General features: G+C 43.1%; 2 long non-coding RNA genes across 2 annotated transcripts in view; one reads left to right on the top strand and one right to left on the bottom strand.

The window, feature by feature from the left end:
• Positions 1-22,630, bottom strand: part of LOC146425697 (uncharacterized) — a 177,705-nt gene that overhangs the window by 53,176 nt on the left and 101,899 nt on the right. The window lies entirely within an intron of this gene.
• LOC146425700 (uncharacterized) overlaps positions 21,407-22,630 on the top strand; it is a 37,272-nt gene continuing 36,048 nt past the window's right edge. Inside the window, exon 1 of the long non-coding RNA XR_014846626.1 lies at positions 21,407-21,629. This is a non-coding gene — a long non-coding RNA (uncharacterized LOC146425700). The remainder of the gene's footprint in view (positions 21,630-22,630) is intronic.

Genomic DNA, 22,630 nt, shown 5'->3' with positions numbered 1-22,630 from the left:
AGCATGGGAAGTATATAAGAACAGAAAACAGGCCGTCATGCTAGCAGTGGCACAGGCTGAGGAGCCAAACACCCCCAGGGGAGGGAGAAGGCCCCCACCTAGGGGGCAAAGACGGCAACCCCAGGCCGTGACCAGTGCCTGTGCTGCGGGGGGTTTGGGCATTGGAAGCGGGATTGTCCTAACCGTGCTGCGATTGTGCAAACGCAATCATCAGCGCCTCCAGAACCAGTGACTATAGCACAGCTGCATACAGAATGACAGGGACCGGCAGGTCCCTCCCTAGCAGACCTGCTGGTTAAAATTAAGCTAGGGGAACGGGAGGTGGAGTTTTTGGTGGATACTGGAGCCACATTCTCAGTCCTGAATCAAACTTTGAGTCCTATAAAATGGGAATACACCAATTTTTATATCTTCCAAATTCACTAAAACCCCTATTAGGCAGAGATCTAACAAAAACACATCCTGTAGTGTCTAACCCTTACACCTTGCTCACAAAATTGCAAAGTGACTGGGTGTGGTTTTCAGTTTTAGATTTAAAAGATGCTTTCTTTTGTCTGCCATTAGCTGAAAGCAGTCAGGAAATTTTTGCCTTTGAATGGGAAAACCCCAAAACAGGGAGAAAAAGCCAACTTACATGGACTGTATTGCCACAAGGATTCAAAAATAGCCCCACAATATTTGGACATCAATTAGCTAAAGAACTGGAAGGCTGGACACCGCCCCTTGGGGAAGGTACACTTCTGCAGTATGTTGATGACCTACTAATAGCAACAAGGACTCGTGAAGACTGCAAGAATTGGACTGTAAGCCTTTTAAATTTTCTGGGACTAAGTGGATATAAGGTCTCTCCTGAGAAGGCTCAGTTGGTCCTCCAGAAAGTTACATATCTGGGATATGAATTGGCAGGAGGAGAAAGAGCCTTGGGAAACAACAGGAAGGAGGCAATCTGTCAAATGCCCCGGCCAACTACAATCAAAGAACTGAAAACTTTTCTGGGCATGACAGGATGGTGTAGGTTGTGGATCCCTCATTATGGGTTGATTGTGAAACCCCTGTACCTGCTCCTAAAGGAAACCAAGGGGACCTACCTACCTATGCTGGACACCAGAGACTAATAATGCATTTGTAACTCTGAAATGTGAGCTAATGCAAGCCCCGGCATTGGGTATACCAGATATCACTAAACCTTTTCTGTTGTTCTCACATGAGAGGCAAGGATGGGCATTGGGACTTTTGGCACAGAAGCTGGGACCCTACAAAAGGCCAGTGGCTTATTTCTCCAAGCAATTGGATGTGGTCAGCTGAGGATGGCCCGCCTGCCTGCGTGCAGTGGCAGCTGTGATCCTGAACATAGAAGAAGCCCGCAAGTTCACAATGGGCCAGAAGATAACTGTTTTTGTCTCTCATACAGTGTCAGCAGTGCTCACGCAGAAAGGAAACCACTGGTTAACCCCATCTAGCTTTCTCAAATATCAAGCTGTCCTAGCAGAATCAGAGGATGTGAGTATCCAGGTAACCAACATCTTAAATCCAGCAGCTTACCTCCAGGGCAGAGTTACTGAAGAGCCCGTACAACATGACTGCATTGAAACCATGGAGGCAGTTTACTCCAGCCGCCCAGACCTGAAGGACTCTCGGCTGGAAGATGCGGAAAACTGGTTCACTGATGGAAGCAGTTATGTCAGAGATGGTAAGCGCCTTGCTGGGTATGCAGTTACAACCACAGATGCCGTCATTGAAGCAAAACCATTACCTGTGGGGACATCTGCTCAAAAGGCTGAGATAATAGCTCTAACTCGAGCCTTGACACTAGCCGAAGGAAAGCCTGTCAATGTTTGGACTGATTCAAGGTATGCTTTTGGGGTAGTACACGCTCACGGGGCTATCTGGAAGGAGAGCGGTTTATTAACCTCACAGAAGAAAGAAGTCAAGCATGCTACTGAAATCTTACAATTGCTAGAAGCAGTGCTGAAACCTTCAGAAGTGGCTATAATGCATTGTAAAGGGCACTCCCAGGGGAACACCATCCCTGAACTGGGAAATGCTATGGCAGACAAAACAGCAAAGGCAGTGGCTGGTACAGTTCAAATACAAGCCCTAGCTCTAATACCTTCTAGCATCCTTATGGGTGAGAAACCTCCACCATATGACACTGATGATTTGAATTGGATACAAAAAGAGAAAGGACAAATAGGAGCAGATGGGTGGGCTAGAATAGAGGATCTCCTGGTCATACCCAGAAAATTGTTAAAGTTATTTATCCAAAGCGAACATTCCAAAACACATTGGGGAGTTGATGCCTTACATAACCATTTAAAGAGCAAAGTGATAGCATCAAAATTAAAGGAGACAATCGAGGACATAACTTCCACTTGTGAAATCTGTCTTAAAAACAACCCTAATACCACTGTTAGGCAAAACACTGGAACAATCCTCAAAGGAGCCTTACCAGGGGATGTGTGGCAAATTGACTTTTCTGAATTACCTAGAAAGGGGGATACAAGTACCTTTTAGTCCTCACAGACACTTTCTCAGGTTGGCCGGAAGCCTTCCCTTGTAGAACAAATAAAGCTAGAGAAGTTGTTAAAGAATAAAAAGTAAAATAGAAGTAAATAAAGTAAATAAAGTAAATAAAGTAAATAAAGTAAAATAGAAATTACTAATGTAAAAGAGCTAGAAGCTGGATAATAGTAATAATAATATTTTTGAACTGATTTAGAGAGCCAGAGATTGGATAATGATTGACTAAGATATGCCAGCTGCGATCCATTTCTTATTCAAGTAATGAATTTGTGCCTACCTGGTATCAGGGAGGATGGAGAGAGGAGAGCCAAATAATTGAGAGAAACCACCAAGTGTAACCGAGCATCCTGCCCTTGGACCCCAGGACCGGTACGAGTCGGTTCTCAGGCTTAGACTAAGACCAAGGACCAAGGGAGCATGCGCAAGGGAACAGGGTGAACAGTTCATCATGAGGAAGAGTATGGACCATGTCATAATTAATCATCGGGACCCTTGCCCACAATTAATCTGAAGACACTGCGCTTGCGCGCGCATATTTAAATGAACTTTGAACTCATTATAATACGAAGCGGGGATAGGTATTGAATATGTATAGGGGCTTTGTCTAACTTTATGCATATGTAATCTGTAACCTAATATAAACCTAGTGAAGTGCTGCTGAGGGTGTGCATGCCTTTGGAGGGGCTACCCCCCATGCACCCCAGCTGGAATAAACACATACCTACTTCATAACTATCTGAGTTCTGGAGTCAATTCCGTGCTTCAGTTATACATATTCATATTTTTCTCCAAACTATTTTGCATGTTCTGGGAACTGATCCGCCTCCTCGGAGCATGCGCAGTCATCTTTCATTGATCCTGTTATCGCTCCCAGATTGTGGTTCCTGCAGGCGACAGGTGCTGATAGTTGGAGTGTCCGAGGCAGGGTCCGTTCGTGGGATGTTATCCAGTTCAAGCAGGCAGTTCAAGCATTCTAATAAAACTATTGATTTAGGGTAAAATAGAAATTACTAATGTAAAAGAGCTAGAAGCTGGATAATAGTAATAATAATATTTTTTAAGCTGATTCAGAGAGCCAGAGATTGTATAATGATTTACTAAGATATGCCAGCTGCGATTCATTTATTATTTTCTTAATGAATATGTGCCTACTTGGTACCGGGGAGGATGAAGAGAGGAGAGCCAAGTAATTGAGAGAAACCACCAAGTGTAACCGAGCATCCTGCCCTTGGACCCCAGGACTGGTACGAGTTGGTTCTCAGGCTTAGACTAGGACCAAGGACCAAGGGAGCATGCGCACCTGTCATAATTAATCATCGGGACCCTCGCCCACAATTAATCTGAAGACACTGCGCTTGCGTGAGCATATTTAAATGAACTTTGAACACATTATAATACGAAGCGGGGATAGGTAATGAATATGTATAAGGGCTTTGTCTAACTTTATGCATATGTAATCTGTAACCTAATATAAACTTAGTGAAGTGCCGCTGAGGGTGTGCATGTCTTTGGAGGGGCTACCCCCCATGCACCCCAGCTGGAATAAACACATACCTACTTCATAACTATCTGAGTTGTGGAGTCTATTCCGTGCTTCACTATAACAGCTATTTTACTACTATTAAACTCAGCTAGTACTAGAAAGAAAGACCTTAGTCATCATTACATCATTACACAGCAATTTTTCACAGCCAGGCTACCTCTATAAGAAAAGAATTAAAACAATACACATAGTATCTATTGTAATATTTGCGAAAAGCCAACATTATGACATGTATTTATCACAAGAGGAAAAAAAGCTATTCAACGACCTCCATTCAATAGCTTATTTATGTGCCCCAAAAGGAAAATATTCAACTCTATCATGCATTATGAGGGGATGAATATCAAGTAGGATCCTACTTCTTGGATGGCTATGCAGTCATTGATGGGGCGTTGACAGCTTTCTAATTTAATGGATGCTTTTCCCATGACTGTATTTAATGCTAGTATGAAAATGACTGGAATTCTTTGTTGGAGCCAGCTTTGGATATTTGTATTACACTGCACAAAAAAAGATGGACCACCAAAAGAGAGTAGGTTTTAACATCTACTCTCTATGGGAGCATAAATGGGTTGCTATGACAAAATCAGAGGAGGATCTTGCCAAATTCTTAGCCAAGATCTAATTGCCCACACCACTGATCCCCAAATATGCACTTTTTGGTGTCAGGACAAAGCAGTCCTTGATGAAAAGATTTATTACTATTATTTTACTATCTTCTATCCCTTTGTTGGAAAATATAGCAGATTAAAAAAATGTATAAATTTAGTCAAAGGTTTTGTTTGTCTTTACCCCAAGAAAAAGAATTTTAAGTTTCTTTCCAGGGCATTGTTCTACCAGGTGAGGTCTGATGAACTCAACATATCAACAGACTGGGAGTAACCCAAAAGATAAAGGGCTATCAGTGGTCATTAGCGGACTATCAACTCCAAACAACACCCCTGGCTAGTGGGAGACACCTGGTCTGGGAAAAGAGAAATAAGAAAGAAGACCTAATTAACATCAGAGGCGAAGAGATTTGAATCCAATGGGAAACTAAATACTGGGGGTTTGCTCAACTCTGGACCAATGAACTTTAAAAAAGTACATTTCTATGTATTTTGACTGTATGCAATATCTGGAAAATCTAGTACAAGTGATGTGTCATGAAATGATTCTCTCTGCACACCCAGGCAATGTGTGGATGATGTGATAAATGAGTGGATAGTGAATGTTGGCTTTCGCATATGTGAATTTAACATTTACAAGTGATAAGTTACTGTGTAAAGTAGCACTAGGATAAAATATAGTAAAGTAGAAACAAAGTTAAAGTGAATTATAACTATGTAATAGTTGTAGTATGCTAGAAATGTGGTAAGAAATACATGGTAATAGATGTCTTTTAAACTGATAAGCCACAAAGCCAGAGATCAAGACGCCCTGAAGGAATAAAAAGAAACAGACCTCATGCATTGTTGGAAAACGCAGTTTTCCAGCAAAACTTATGCTAACTGAATATACCTGAGCAGGGCCTCAGCATACTCAGGCCTCAGTAAAATCCTAACAAGCTACAGTGGCTTGTTTACCTGAGAATGTTCTGTGGGAAGAATGTCATGGGAAAGAATAGGGAGTCAGAAGTGTTATGAGAAAGAAAAAGGGAGTCACCGGGAAGATCCCTGAATGTGTGAGAACAGACTGCAGGTGTGTGTGTAGCTATAATTAGTAACTTCTGTAACAGTATATAAGTTTCTCGTTTTGGTGAAATAAAATGGAGCTTACTCTATATCTCATATTGAGACTGCCGTGAGTTCCCTCTTGTCGCGATGTTAAATGGTGACCCCGACGACTACAGACACCAACAGCAGAGTTTTACGACCCTGCTTCTGAGAGCGGCAGGAACGGAGAGGCGCCGGAGCAGTGCAGCGACGGTGTGTCAAGATCTTCGCCCGAATCGGGGGAGATCCAGCGGCACAGGCCGAATAGGACCTGCCTACTGTGGGGGCTACACTTCGGTGAACTGCACATACTGTGGCGACCGCGAGCTCCAGCAGAATGTGGACGGCGGCGACCAGGACCCTGAACACCAGCTGGACCATAATGGAAACAGAGGTAGCCCAATTTTTATTGTTATGCTTTTTAGAAAAGCACGGACTCAGTAAAAGTAGCCTATCACACTTAATGGGCCTGATAATGGTAGGACAAGCTTATGGATTTTTTACAAATCCTATTACAGTATTCGATGTAGGAGAGTTGTTGAATTATGGAGCTACTTTACTTTTGGACTGTGATAAAATTGCAAGAAAGCTTGGTAAACCATGGAGTACAGTCGTAGCCTGCTTACAGAAGCATTGCACGGAACAAAACCTTGCGTGGCTGACGGCGCAGGAGATGGCAGCCGCATGCAGCAGAGAGAAACCTGTGAGTTACTGTACTGCTTTTGATATGCGGGGAACTTCAGCGGCCGCGGCACAGCAGCCGGGGAAGCCCCCCCCCGCCAGGGAGGGGGGGGGAGAGAGGACACTCTGTGCCGGCAGCCGAGAATACAAAGTTACTCGATTGGATGAAAAAGCTATTCTTGCCTCAATGTATCACAGAGCTTGGCAATTTTACAACGAAAAACATCTTAGCTGCTTTGTTTGAGAGAGTCACTGTTGAACTTTTGCCAGAACAACTAAATACGATGTTAGAGAGAGCTCAAATACCGTGGGTAAAGCGCCAAAGTAGCCGCAAATCATCCCGATGTTATCGATGTGGAAGTAAAAAACACATACGAAAGAACTGTAACGAAAAAGTTTGGTGTTCCTGCTGCAACAGAGATACTCACAGCACAAAAGCTTGTAGAAAGAAAAAAGACAAACAGAAAGTGACCGATGGCCGCGCAGCAGCAACGGCCCCTACCCTTCATCGCACGCCGCCGGCATGGCACACAAGCAGACCTGTGGCGGAAGTTGCTCCAACCATGGTTTCCGGTCAAATGACGGCGAGAGCAGAGGTCCCAGAGGGTGCCCCGGTAGGCGGAGCCACGAACCATCCACGCCTCCTTCACTGCCCCAACTGTGATGTCTATAGTGAAAGTCTAAACTCTACTCCTCCCCAAGGATGAAGAAATGATTGACAGCTTCAGCAACTGAAACTCCCTGAAAATGTTCAAGCAGATGGAGCAGATTGGCTCTTCCTGCAGCCTGGCTGCACTGACACTGAGACCAAAACCTATTTCCAGCGTTTTACTAATAAAGAAGCATTGTAACAAGATATTATCCTGATAAAAAATAACACCTTGAATACTAAAGCCTTGAACGAAAGTTGAATTTTGCTAAAGCATTACTTAAAATAGAGTTTGTGTGTATGTGTGAATATTGTAGGCCTACTGAGAGTGTTGTTTGCTTTTCGAATGCTTTAATGTGTAGATGAAGCCTGTGACTGCTGAGAGTGTGATTTTGATTTCTTGAGAGTTTTAATGTGTGAATGAGGACCTGTGAGTGAAGTTATACTGAATAGTCTAAACTACCTGTTAAGTACTTTTGGTTAAGCATAGATTCTGTTAAAGTTAAGTAATAGTGAATTTAAATTCTATTAAGTTGTAAGTTCTGTTAAAGTTACAATTCTTTTAAGTAATATTAAGTGATGTTAATTTTAAATTCTGTTAAGTTTTAAATTTTGTTAGAGTTAAGTTGTTAAAGTGATATCAATTTTAAATTCCATTATAGTTAAGTCCTATTTGTTAGTTTAAAATCAGATTTATTAAGATCAAGCCTTATTCATTTTCAGTGATATTAATTTTAAGTTTTAAATTTGTTAGTTTATATTATTACTCACAAAAGCTTTGCAGTTTTATCTTCCTTAGTCAAAGTCAAATAATAATATCTACTGTTTTCAAATATTTCATCTCACCTTATATAGCTATCTACAAAAGTGGTAACATGTTAAGATACTCTCCTTATTGATATTAATCAAAGCTTGTTTATAAGATATTCTAAGAAAACCCTTCCACTTAGCATCTAGGCCCTGGCCAGGCCTTGATCCTAACTGGCTGGGAAACATGCCATGAGTCCCAAGTATTTTGCACCAAAATGTGATCAAATAATTTTCATTTACCAAATTGAGTTCATAAAAGCTAAACCTTCTTCCAAATAAACTTGGAGTCCTTGTCTGGAAAAGGTTCTCCAAGCGTTACCTGTGAAGTGAATGTTTTCAGCAATGACAGTTCCTAGACCATGGCAACATATCTAAATAACTAGTGTAATTTCCTTAGGTAAACTTATAACAATTCTAATAATAAGAATTACTTATAGCAAAGCAAATTAATCTGATAACAGACAACGTCTGTTCTCACAAACGAAACGGGGGAACTGTTGGAAAACGCAGTTTTCCAGCAAAACTTATGCTAACTGAATAAACCTGAGCAGGGCTTCAGCATACTCAGGCCTCAGTAAAATCCTAACAAGCTACAGTGGCTTGTTTACCTGAGAATGTTCTGTGGGAAGAATGTCATGGGAAAGAATAGGGAGTCAGAAGTGTTATGAGAAAGAAAAAGGGAGTCACCGGGAAGATCCCTGAATGTGTGAGAACAGACTGCAGGTGTGTGTGTAGCTATAATTAGTAACTTCTGTAACAGTATATAAGTTTCTCGTTTTGGTGAAATAAAATGGAGCTTACTCTATATCTCATATTGAGACTGCCGTGATTTCCCTCTCGTCGCGATGTTAATGCATCTCAGGAAATCTGTTATTTACAGTCACACCTCCCTGAGAAGAGTGTCAGCCACAAGTGAATTAGAGCTAAAGAAGACTTCAGCCTTCAGCCCTGAGACAAAGCAGAAGACCAAGATGTCGCCAGCCTGGCGGACAGGGGCATAGAGCGCAGAAGGAGGAATGATTGAAGTGTAAATAGTTTTTTTGGACTTAATGAATATGTAACAGTTACAGAAAGTACTTAAGCACACATTAAAATGAATACGGCGCAGGACTGAGAATAAGGCAAACCAGCCACTCCCACCCGGCCGTAAGTCTCTGTTCTCCTAATAAATGTTCAATATTATATTCCTAAAAATGGTGGCTTGTGAAATTGCTTATATCAAATGAGATGCTTTCTGTGGTACATCCTGGCCAGAACAACATCCTGGCCAGATAATAGAGTAATGCCTTGACTCTCTAACACTAAAGATGTTGGAGGGTTTTTGTTTTTCCTGCAGTTTCGGTGACACCTTAATCAATAAAACAAAATGTTGGAGGGTAGGATTTGTTCCTTTTGTTTTCTTTCTATTTGGGAATTTTCGTCCCATCTGTTGCTGACACCTTAACTCTTGGTACTTAAGAGAGACAAAAGAAGTTTCCAGGCTCAAAAGAGGAGGGCACCTGGCTGCACTCCTCCTATCCCAGGTTTTCTCTGGGGGTAGGAGAAATATAACAAGGAACTGGGCTAGGAAAAGAGAGTTGGGGGCAGCCCTTGCCTCTCTTGCTTCCGGGGCAACGGAGGAGACAGATGAGCTTCCGCAGCTAGGAGAGAGTTCTCTGTGACTGCCGGAGCCCAGCACCTGCATTTCTTCCTTACTGGGTGAGCTTTCGTGTATAAGAGCAGCCTTTTGAACTGGGACTTTTTATTAACACCAAATTTCACTGGGGAGGGCCTTTACTATCCACTCGGGTGCCTCAGAGAAAACCCGGGGGCCCTTCCCCCTACAGCAGAGTCTGGCTGCGGCTCCCTAGCTCAGCGATTTTCCTGCTGCTAACTCGGGTTGCTTTTCTGCTACACTGCGGCCCTGCATCCCCTGCCCACCTGGACACACCACAGCTCCTGCCACAGCTGCGGTGTTTCTGCCACCTTTTTCTTGCTGCCGCGGGTGAGCCAGCCCTGCTGTTTCAGCCTGCTGCTCTGAGGTTTCCTGATGCTGCTGCCCTACCATCCAGCTCACCTGCCATTACTACCTGAGGGAAGCTAGCCCGACCTCGCGCCACAGTGCCACCTGCAGCTGTGTGGGAATCATCACACCTGCCCTGCCCGGCTGGGAGCACAACAGCACCCCTGCTGGCTGTGACTGTAACTGCACCAAAGGGCAGGGTGTCTGGCAGCTCAGAGCAGGCTGACACCGGGTTTCTGGTTTTGTTTGTTGTTTGCTACTGTTGTTGTTGCTTGTTTGCCTCGTTATAAATACTAGTAAAGAACTGTTATTCCTTTTCCCATATCTTTGCCTGAAAGCCCTTGATTTCAAAGTTATAATAATTCAGAGGGAAGGAGGGGTCATATTCTCTGTTCTAAGGGAGGTTCCCACCTTCCTTAACAGACACCTGTCTTTCAAACCAAGACACAAAACAATATACTTTTGAGCACCTCAAAGTTATTTTTGAGACTGTTGACACCCTGAAAGCCTACTTTGGCATGGTCAAAGTAAAGGTGTACCCATCTCATGTGTTCTTTTTCCCTGTGAGGGTAAATGGCAAGCTATTGTTTCCCTTGTGTCACACTTGTGCTGAAACCTGCCAGGCCCTCTGCACTCACAGTGATGAGGAAAGAGCCCTTGTGTGTACCTGGTGTTCCACGAAACTGAACAAGGTTCTGGAGAAGGGCTACAGGGTTTGTTAAATCTATGAGGTTTGGCATTTTGAACAGAGGGCTAGCAATCTGTTCTCAGACTATATAAAGCTCCACCTCCACCAGAAGCAGGAAGCTTCAGGCTACCCAGCTTGGTGCACAGATGATGACCAAAAAGCTAAATATGTTGAAGTTTACAGGCAGAAGGAAGATGTCATTTTGCAGCCTGAACATATTAAGTAAAACCCTGTCAAATGTCAGATTGCAAAACTGTTTAAATTCTCTGTGGGAGAAAATGTGGACAGTGATTCAGCCTACCCAACATTACTACAGTAAGAGAACCAGATGAATTGTATGTTTGCCTCTTTATTTTATGATGCATCCTCCTGAATTTTATTGATGAGGATGTGACTACTGTCTCATGAAAGCATGCCAAAGGGCGTGGGGCCCTGGACCATGACACCAACATTTTTATAGTTTGCTTCACCATACCATCTGTGCACCTAGAGTGCCCCAAATCCTATGGTTACTTTGCAGGCTGGAGAAAAGTGCTGTTTAAATGTAAAAGGCATTATTCTAAATGCATCAAACAGATAAAACAGGCCCCAAAAGAGCTCATGTTGGATTATGGCATAAATCCATACAGTTATGACCCAAAAAAGACTGTTATAGTGCAGTGCTCCATTGTCAGGAACAAGCAGAAGTGCAGAATAGGAACAGGCCCCTCTGTGAGATACAGAAGGTGGTCTATGACAAAAGGTTACTAACAAAAATTTTTAAAAGCCTCCCCCATGTTTTTTGATCACTGATATGCCCTAGAAACATCCCTTTTCTTCTACTCTGGCAGGGCCGAGCAACTGTGGCAAAAATTATTTTGTAAAAAGTCTTTTGAAGAATGCCAAGCATTTGCTGTCTGTTATGCCTGAGAATATTGTGTGGTGTTACAGTTGTTGGCAGCCATTGTACCAGGAACCACTCTGTAAATGTCCTTTTATTGAATTTGTGGAGGACTTATGTGAAGGTCTTAGTAATAACTGTTTCCCCCCTAATAAAGTAAATATGGTTGTGTTCTATGACTTGATGAACTCTCTGAGAGGGATGACAGTGAGAAAACTTTTACTAAGTATGTGCACCACAGGAATCTTAGCATCCTGCAGATTGTCCAGAATATTTCTTGCCAGGGTAAAAAGACCCTCATCATCACTCCCAACATGAATTAAATGATGCTATCTAAAAGCCCCCAAGTTAAGCTCCAGGTCACATCCAGAGAAAAAGAAAAGTTTAAGCCAGTGAGACACTTTCATATTTAAGCCAATGAGAGCAGTAGAGTCTGGAACAGCCATAATAATGGGACCAGTAGGGGCAAAATTTTATCTGGCTTTAAGATAGATATCTATAATTTTATGAAAGAGATTATATTCAACATTGACAAAGCTAGAGACTAAGCTCTATACTCTAGGTCTAGGGAGCACAGTGTCTGAAGAATCTGAAAAGTAACCTGTCCCTCCTGGAGCTGTTGATCCAGTCTTCTCCCTGGCAGAGTAAAGCAATACTCTGCACTGCTTCTTATAACCTGAAAAAGGCTGTTTATGAAATTGCCCTGAATACCATGAAGGGGAACTTTCTCTTAACATCCTACCAGATAAACGTGCTGGGAAAAGGACCACAAATTCATTCAAAGTCTGAATAGCATGTCTTTCCTTGAATAGAAAGAAACTAATAATGAAGCAAACCAGTGGGTTTATCAGTCCTCTTCTAATTTTTGCTTTTCCACTCATCATGGGGCTTTTGTCAAAGCAGTCATGGAATATGCTGAAAAAATGCATCTGCTGCAAATCAGCTGGAGTAGCTAAGAGTGCCACCATTGCCCAGAGAAGATATGAGGATTAATGTAGTCTACTATATGGATGCTGAAATGAGGGATATTCTCCAGAAACTAGGCTTGATGACCTATGAGAAATTTGAGATGTATACAGCCACTCTTCAAATGTACTTGGAACATGCAAAACAGAGAAATTAGGAAAAGGGGGAAATAACTTGTTTTTCTGGAAGAAAACATGACAGAAGTTGAAAAGGCCCTGAAGACTCCTGAGGACCCTGAGCCTGTTGTTCAAATGCTGGATAATATGCATCCACGGTATCAGAGTAATATACAAGTCCTCCTGGATAAAAAAGCACAACACCAGCATATTTCTTCTTGGAACAAGCAGGGAAGCTTTGTATACAAAGGAGATGCCATAAAGACATCCAGCCTGCTTGATTTAATCCCATGCATCCTTCTAGCCTGAAAACACCTAAAAGCTGGAATGTTTTTTATGAAAGCCATAGCTGCAGTCAATGTCCCATCTTCTGTCATGGGAACTAGGGTCTCTTGAAACCACTAAAAGTTACCAGGGAAGACCGAGAACCACACCACACAGCACCTAAGGAGAATGATACCCAAAGCCCAGTGTCTCATGCTCTAGAGTTTACTGGTGAAAATAAAATATTAATAAAATCTTTCAAATTTGCTATGTGCAGTGTCCATTTAAAAAACATGGTAGGGTGGGGTGCTGTTAGGTTAAAGAACAAACATGCAAACTTGTGGCTGGGACACAAGTTTTATTTAAAGAAATGAAAAGCATTACAAGCATTACCCATGCAGGCCTGGGTCAGCCGAAACATATTTTGTGTAGCTCTGGTCCTGGGGAAAGCTACATATTCATATTTTACAAAAAGCACCAACATCTGGTAATTTTGTACCAGATATTTAGAATAGAGTTTTAAAAACTCTTCAAGAGGTAGACTCTCATTACAGTAATGTACAAAAAAGACACAGTGGTATCCGCAGGCCATGGAGAGGGGATGCTGCAGTTGCTTCCTCTGGAAAGCAATATCTATAGCACTGTGGTTTAAAAAGGATGTGATCCTTTTAGGAAAGAGAGTACTGTTTGCCGGGGTAACCACATCAGTCAGATTTCTGATCAACCAGGAAAATTGCTAGCCAGTGTTCTCCAGGCTGGTTACGTGGATGTACGTTGGGGGTAAGGTTTCTTCCAGGAATTTTATTCCCATTTGTTGTCATTGAAATGGGCAAATGGATTAAGAGACAATGCCTTGGCATACCATTGGAATGGTTTGGGGCAGGGGACAGGAAGTAATGTGGTTTTGGCAGTTTCTTAGCTGGGGGTGGTTCAGTCTTTGCTAGACTTGGGGGGGAGATGGTTGTGGTGTTTGGTGCTGGACTTCTGCCCAGGGGGTTCAGTGCTGCTGTGAAGTTTCTCCTGACTGCCTATTGGTGAGGCTGCTGCTTACAGTGAACTGTTGGTGGACTGAGACTCTGTGCAGCACCCACCCTCCCCGAGACACATCCCCACCAGCTGCATGGGTGTTTCCAAGGGAAAAGACCAAGCCCCCACCTTCTCTCTCTCTCTGGAGAGAGTACCTCCCAGCTTCTGGTGGACTGAAACCTCACCAGAGCCGCCATTGCCGGGATACTGCACCTGACATGTGCAAGCACAGGGAAACCGAAAACCCTTCCCCCCCCCACCTTCTCTCTCTTCCCAGGACCGCCATTAACCCCTGGGGAGGCTAAGGGCTTGCATCAGAGCACCCCCTGAAGCCGCAGGGGAGTAACTGCTGCCCCTCTACCTTGACATGAACCAACAGAGCCCCCCCTGCTGGTTGTGGTCATAACTACACCAAACGGGAAATTGCTTGAAGGACAGGGAAAGGCTGTTATTGGGTTTTCTTTTTTTTTGTGTTGTTGTTGTTGTTTGTCTGTCTTTATATATATATATATTCTGATAAATAACTGTTATTCCTTTTCCTATATCTTTGCCTGAAAGACCCATTATTTCAAAGTTATAATAATTTGGGGGAGGGGTCATCTTTTCCATTCTAGGAAGGTTCCTGCCTTCCTTGGCAGGCATCTGTCTTTTAAATGGGACAATGTATATTCACAAACATGCTTGCAAGTGTTGGAAAAACATGGGCCCTAGGAAGCCAGTCCCTAGGGTATGTGTCTAGAAATTTTTCCCTGGCATAGGGGTCTGCTGAAAAAAAACAAAGGACCTGTTCAGTGTCCATCCTCACATGTAGTCCAAGAGCATGTCTCCTCTGTTTTATTTTTCTCACATTGTCAAATACCTTGTACATAATCATATTACCTACCAGTGGTGATGCCTAAAATGCTAGTAAAAATTGAGACGCAGACACCGCAGTATAGGAAAAAGGGTATTACCTTGGTTTAATAGGATCCTAGGTGCACCACGACGAAAAAGAGCCCCCGGGTACAACAAGTGTACAATTTTATGGACCTCACCAATTAGCATACCTATCTAAAATTCCCCAATAAGAAACCTAACAAATGAAGTAATTGCCCCCCTATTCTAATTACCTCCCCCCAAAAAGGTTACAACTTAGTTTACAAAAACATGTTCAAGGTTGGTGCCTCATGTTCTTGAGATTGTGGGGATGTTTTGTCTAGTCCAAAGAATTCTGAACTAGGTATAGTATAAGAGTTATAAACATGTGGGGCTAAGATACAGGGAGTAAAAGTACAGGAATAAGAAAGGGTAAAAAGTATATAAAAAGCGTATAAAAGTATAATGAAAAAGGACAAAAAACCCATCAGGCATCAGTGGGAGTCAAGGCCCGTGCAAAGTATACTTCTGCTCTCAGACTTCCAGTGTTAATCAGGGAATAATGATCAGCACATTCAGGTCAAAAGCATATAGAATATAGCCATGGGAAAAAATTCTTCTCTGTCATCCAGCAGGGAATGGTCTGCTGATTGAATGAGCTGCATGTATTGTCTCAACAACCACTCTCAAAATCAGGCTGCAGCAGTTTCACTGGCATTTGTTCACTAGCCACATGTAGTGCCACAAAATTTATATCATGTTTAAAGTTGAAATGGTTCTTAGTATAATTGCCACTAAAAGCATTGTTATCTACAAACCCAGTAACAACGAACTTGAGTAGCTCTCCCAGAAAAATTTTCCTGGTTGCTGACACTACTGTCAGCTGAACTGGTATGCTGAACACTTCTGTGACATACGGTCTACCAGGAATTTAGCACTGTCTGTAAGTAATGCCTCGGCATGCCCCAAATACACTACAGGCATCACCCACAATTTTCTCACAGTGAGGCACAGGTAATGATCACTTGCAGGCTTCTGCTGCTGGGGAGCTCATCAAATAAAAAGCTGGTTTTCCTATGCAGCATCATGGTGATTATTCAGCAAAAAGCTGTCTTCTGCTTATCCTGAACTTCTAGCACCTGGTAGAACCAATGCAGCCACACAGACAGAGCTCCTGCCAGAACAAGCAACCATATAGGCTTCAGGCTCCATGGTGTGTATGGGGATACTCCCAGAGATAAATGGTGATAGCAAGCACACCTGTGAGAGGTGTGCCCAAGTAGATGAACTCCTCTGCCTGGTGGCTGAGTTTCAGGAGGAGGTGGGCAGAATGAGGAGCATCTGAGTCTGAGGAGATTGACCATAGCTGTGCTCTGCTGTCTCTGGTACACATAAGTCAAGTCAGCATGGCCACTAGAGGTAGGTTCAGTATCTGTTCTGTACCAGGATGGCAGTGGTACAAGGGATAGGGAGGAGTGGAAGCAGGTTACTGCATGGAGCTGTAAGAGGAACTTCTCCTTACCCTCTCAGCTACCTTTACAGAATAGGTATGAGGATCTGGGTATGGTATAAAAAGCATATAATGAGATAGAATAGGAAGAACTTACACAAGCATTCTCATCAAGGTCAGACAACTGTATGCATCAAGACCCATATTAAGACCAGCACTGAGAAGAAAGAGCAGTGAGTTATGGCCATAGGTAACTCCCTCCTGAGAGGAATGGAGGCCCCCATTTGCAGATCAGACCCTCTTTTCAGAGAAATTTGCTGCCTCCCCCTGCCCTGGGGCCCAAATTGAGGATATCGCCCTCATGGAAATTGGGAGGAAAAAGAAATTTTATGATCTTTTGAAGCAAAGTCAGGCTTTGCAGGAAGATCAGAGAGCTGTGGTTTGTATATGCAGGAAGAAGACATAAAGGTCAAAGCTCAACTTGAGTTGAAACTGACCAGTGTTGTGTCAGACAACGAGAGTTTTTTTTAAATATGTGTGACTGTGATGAAAGATAGTTGGGTCAACTGGGAAAACTGGTCTCCCAATGTTGCAGGCAGTTTTCGTGTGGATCTTCCACCCCCCACCCCTTCCCCTGGCATGGACACCTGCAGGATACATCCAGCCTGAAGACAGGGAACACTCACTTTTGAATGGGTGGCTAAAAGCACTAAGATTGGGTCACATATGGAGATAAAATCCTAAAGTAGCTCCATAGCTGCTTTGTTGCTTTGCAATGGTGTATTCTGCAAGGCCAAAGACGGTAAACCTGTACATTTCTAGCTGAACCTGTTTATATTATATAATGCATCATCAATACTTAGATAACATATTAGTAATAAATCTAATCATAAACATCCACATAATCAGTGTCCTACTTCTATCTACTACTCTGCCATAGTATGTTAATAGCAAGAGGAGGTCCAAGGAAAATGTTGGACTGATACTTGTTGAAGATGGTCACCTGACAAATAGGGATGAAGAAAAATCAGAGGCATTCAATGCTATTTTTGCTTCAATCTTAATAATATTGATAGACCTTGGGCAGCCCAGTCCCCTTAGTGGCCTACTCTGGACTCATTCCAAGAGGTTCACATCCTTCCTGTGTTGGGGACCCCAGAGCTGGACACAGTACTCCAGGTGGAGTCTCACAAGGGCAGAGGGGGAGAATCACCTCTCTTGACCTGCTGGCATATTTTGATGCAGCCCATGATGCAGTTAGCTTTCTGGGCTGCCAGTGCACATTGCCGAGTCATACTGAGCTTTTTATCTACAAACAGCCCAAGTCTTTCTCCTCAGGGCTAGTCTTGATACATTCTGCATCCAGCCTGTACTTGTGCAGGACCTAGCACTTGGCCTTGTTGAACTTCATGAGGTTTGCACAAACCCACCTCTCAAGCCTGTCAAGGTCCCTCTGGATGGTATCCCTTCCCTCCAGTGTGTCAACTGCACCACATAGCTTGGTGTCATCAGTAAACTTGCAAAAGGTGCAGTCAAATGCCATCAGCAAATCATGGAGCAGTATGATATTTACCACAATGGCAGTTTCCTGTCATAAACTGGCCCGAGTCCTGTCATAAAATGGTGGTCAAAACAAAATAGCACCCTGTCATAAAATAGTGACCAGAACAAAGTGGCACCCTATTGGATATGTAGGGGAAGGGTCTTCCTGGTCTGATGTACTTCAGAGTAAACCAGAAGTGGGAGGTGCTGTTGCTGCCAGCCAATCACAACAGAGTATGTGACCAGAAGAGGGGACTTCTGGGGCAAATGGCCCTTGAGGTTTCTGGGAGGAAGTAGGACTTCTACCAGAATCTGGGTGTATGGCATTTGTCACTTTTTGTCATGAATATCTGTGGTGGGTAAACCTTGACTAGCTGCCAGGTGCTCACAAAGTGACTGTATCATTCCATGTGGGAAATGGGGGAGAGAAAATACAAATAAAAGCTCATGGGTCAATATAGAGGCAGTTTAATAAAAAAAAAAGGAAAGGCCACTTGTGAAAGCAAAGTAAAACAAACAGATTTATTTTCTACTTTCCACCAGTGGGCAATGTCCAGCCACATCCTGGAAAGTAGAGCCTCAGTTTATGTAGCAGTTGCTTCAGAAGACAAGTGTCTTAATAACAAATGCTTCCCCACCTTCCTTTCTCTCAGCTTTTATTGCTGAACACAATGGTCTGTGGATGCCCCATCCCTGGAAGTGTTCAAGGCCAGGTTGGACAGGGCTTAAAGCAACCTGGTCAAGGAAAGGTGTCCCTGCCCATGGCAGGGGCATGGAACAAAATGATCTTTAAGGTCCCTTCCAACCCAAATCATGCTGTGATTTAATGCTTTTCTTACTTCAGTCTTTAACAATACTGATAAACCTTCGGCTTCCCAGTTCTCTGAGTCAGAGGACCACGAGTGCAGGAACAGTGACTTTCCATTTGTGCACACTGAAATTGTAAGGGACCAGCTGTATCAGTTGAATGTTCATAAGTCCATGGGGCCAGATAGGATTCATCCCAGGGTACTGAAAGAGCTAGTAGATGTTACAGCAGGACCCCTTGTGATAATAGCTGCAGGTCCTCCACCTATTTCTTAATGAATGTACTTGTCACCTATTGTCCCGCCTTCCCCACCCCATGTGGTCCTGGCCACTCCCTCAGGTTTTCCCTATTGGTTCCTGTAGCCCAACTCCGCCCATGTACCTTCCCTGTGCCCAGAGGTCACTGGGCCAGTGTGCTGTCCCCACCCCTCTCTGTTTCCCTGTAAAACCCCTCACCCTCCGCCATCTTGCCGTCTATGCTCCATGTGTGTCTATGCAGCACATGTCTATGCACTACATGTGTCTGTGCATGTGAGGCCTTCACCCACGAGGCATCTCTGCCTCTGGGAGGTCGTTGGCCTCTGCTGCACCATGCAAATAAACATCTTCCATGGACACACTGCGTAGACCCTCCTCTCCTCCTTTATCACTGCCGGTTGTGGAAGCAGACGAACCAGAGCTAGCCTTATGGCTCCCCGGCTGGTGAGAGCGCAGTCTCCAGCCCTGGGACATAGGGTTTGGAGCACTGAGGCACTGAACCGGGCTGGGTAGAGAAGCTCTCGGTAAGGTCTGCTGTAACATCCTCTAAACAGCAACAACCCCTCTTGATAACCTACCAAAAGTCTTCGGAGTCTGGGGAGGTCCCCGCTGACTAGATGCTAGCCAGCATTATTCGAATTAACAAAAAGGGCTTGAGAGAAGACCCAGGAAACTACAGACCTGTTAGGCTAACTCCAGTACCTGGAAAAATTATTGAAAAGATCATACTGAGTGCTACTGAAAGACATTTAAAGGACAATGCAATCACCAGGCACAGTTAACATGGGTTCACAAAGGCAAAGTCCTGTCTAATTAATCTGATATACTTCAATGATAAGGACATGCACCTAGTAATGAAAGGAATGCCATGGATGTAGTTTCTCTGGATTTTAAGAAGGCTTTTGATACTGTCCCTCACAGCATCCTTCTGGACAGGTTGCTTAACTTGTTCATCAATGACTTGGCTGAAGGGGCAGATGTCCCCTTGACAAGTTTGCTGATGACAAAAGCTGGGAGGAGTGGCTGATACCCCAGAGTGCTGTGCAGACCTCCAGAAGGATCTTGACAGGTTGGAGGAATGGGCAGAGAACTGTCTGAAGTTCAACAAAGGCAAGTGCAGGGTCCTGTACCTGGGGAGGAATAACCCCGGGCACCAGCACAGGCTGGGGGCTTACCTGCTGGAAAGCAGCTCTGCAGAGAAGGACCTGGGCATCCTGGTGGACAAGTTGTCCATGAGCCAGCAGTGCCCTTGTGGCCAAGAAGGCAAATGGGATGCTGGGGTGCATTGGGAAGAGCATTGCCAGCAGGTCAGGGAGGTGATCCTGCCCCTCTACTCAGCCCTGGTGAGACACATCTGGAGTTCTGTGTCCAGTTCTGGGCTCCCCAGTACAAGAGAGACATGGAGCTCCTGGAGCAGGTCCTGTGGAGGGCGATAAAGATGATTTAGGGCCTGGAGCACCTCTCTTACAAGGAAAGGCTGAGGGAGCTGGGCCTGTTTAGCCTGGAGAAAACTGAAAAGGGATCTTATCAATGTCTTTAAGTAACTGAAGGGAGGTGTCAGAAGATGGACCAGGCTCTTCTCAGTGGTGCCAAGCAATAGAACAAGATGCAATGTGCAGAAACCAATGCACAGGAAGTTCCATCTGAATATGAGGAAGAACTTCTTTACTGTGCAGGTGACCAAGCACTGGAACAGGCTGCTCAGAGAGGTTGTGGAGTCTCCCTCACGGGAGATATTCAAGAACCATCTAGATGCAATCCTGTACAATGTGCTCCAGGAAGACCTTGCTTGAGCAGGGAGGTTGGACCAGAAATTCATGAAACTACAGTGATAGAAAAGCAGCTGTATGACATATTTACCAAGCAGTAATATTAGATTTCAAACCCTTATAGCCAAAAAGAAATTGGACATCTTCAAAAGTGAGTGCCTAAAAGACTAGAGACATTGTTGAGAGTGTGCAAAGAAAGATTCTATTATGCCATTAAACCAAGTGTGATGTATTTTTTATTATTGAAGACAATACATTTTTACCCCTACTACAAACCTTGTTCTGCCTACTGGCACTTTTGACAATCGAAGTCTTCTCCAACAAAACCAAAAGTCCTCCTATACTAAATATGTCTCAGTGTATTAACACTATTCAGTTACTAATTGTTATTACTAGCTGACAGTAGTTACATAGTTAAATTAATTATTAGTTGTATCTCAAGTAGTAAACTTAGCTCAATGGTTCATTGTACAGTTTAGGTCAAATTCTACTTTTTCTTAAATTCTAATAGAATTTGACTTAAAATATTGCATCTCTGTTTTACTTACATAGGTGAAGTGAATCTTTGTAGGAATAGACTCTGTGGGGTTTAGTTATGGGGATAAAATAGGGACAAGAGATCTCTAAAGATGAGTTTTAGAACGTGAGGGTTTATTGCAAAATAGAGTGGGGGTGAGAGGCCTGTTTGAGCCGCCAGGCGCGGCTCCAAACAGGCCAGCAGAAAGGGGGAGAGAGAGAGAGAGAAGAGAGCGATTTGCCGTTTACAATACAATAAATTGTCTTCTCTGTTGAATATTCAACTCTTCTTTAACCAATCTAAGACAAACTACAACTCCTACAGCATTTACATACAACCTATAAGAATCATCACATTACCATACAGGGTCATGTTTCAAACCTTAAAAAACTGCCTTTTTTGGGATTTCTACCAGGCAGGTAGGGTCTGCTCTGACCTTTGGACCTGCCTGGGCAGAGGGCATTGTTCTATCAAGAGAGGGGATTACCTTCTGTGGCTATACCATTGTTTTTTAGTTACTCTACAACTCGAACCTTGTCTTCATTTCAATATCGCTCCTATTTTCCATATTCTCAGCATCTTTTGCAAGGTCATCATATCTATCAGGCTTTCCTATTTCATCTTCCCCAACAAATCTTGTCTCAAAAGAATGTTCAATTGAGTTCAGATTCAGTATCTTAGCAAAGCTTGGCAAAAGTCACCCCCCCTCTACTTCAGTTTTGCCCTTTCCCTTTGACAGCGGCCTTTTTGCAAGTTATGGATTGTAATTTTAGAAGGATATACCTTCTGAATGACTAGATATCTCACCTTTTTAAAGCAAAGTTCCTATAAGGCATACTCTAAGGTCAAGTAAAATTAGTTTCTTTGAAGATCCTAAGAGTAATTGTGAAAAAGTAGTGACTATTCTACAGAAACTACTTATTATCACTTCCCTATCAGAGCCTCATGCTCAGCGCAGTGAAAGATACCTACCCAAACAGAAAGCACTATGGCAGTCTAGAGCCTTGCAGGTTTACTATCATTGACTAGGAAACAAAAGTAATAATAATTTTCTACCCAAACTTTAAGTATTTTCAAAGGCTTTAATTGTATTAAATTACCATGAGATTCTATTTTAATTGCTTTATTTGTTTAATATTCTACGTTGCTTATCTATGAGACTTTGATCAAGAGGCAGAGAGGCCTGACAACCAATATATTTTCTTGAACTTTACCCAGTACTGTGCATCAGCAGTATTTGATCTATTTACTTACTGCTGAAGTAAGAGCCAAGATTACTGGACAGCAAAAACTTCTGAAAGAAGAATAAAACACAGTTACTCCCTATAAAATCTGCATGCTTGGCTTGTCTAAAAGAAAGTATACTCAACACCCTTCTTTATATCGCATTATAAATTTGTTTCATTTAACTTATTAACAATTTTGAGTCAAGGCCAGTAAGTTTAAACCATTTGTAAGCAATGGGTTTTTAGAACAAACTGACTTTATATATGTACCAAAAGAAAGGATTGTTCAGATGAAGCGTCTAATGCAATACTGGAATTAAATCAGAATGTTCACTATTACACTGACACCAAAGACCAATAAAAA

The sequence above is a fragment of the Lichenostomus cassidix genome, chromosome W (genome assembly GCF_008360975.1).
Source record: "Lichenostomus cassidix isolate B80296 chromosome W, HeHo_3.0, whole genome shotgun sequence".
Lineage (NCBI taxonomy): Eukaryota > Metazoa > Chordata > Aves > Passeriformes > Meliphagidae > Lichenostomus > Lichenostomus cassidix.
The sequence above is the reverse complement of the archived record's forward strand: the minus strand, read 5'-3'. Positions and strand labels throughout refer to the sequence as shown.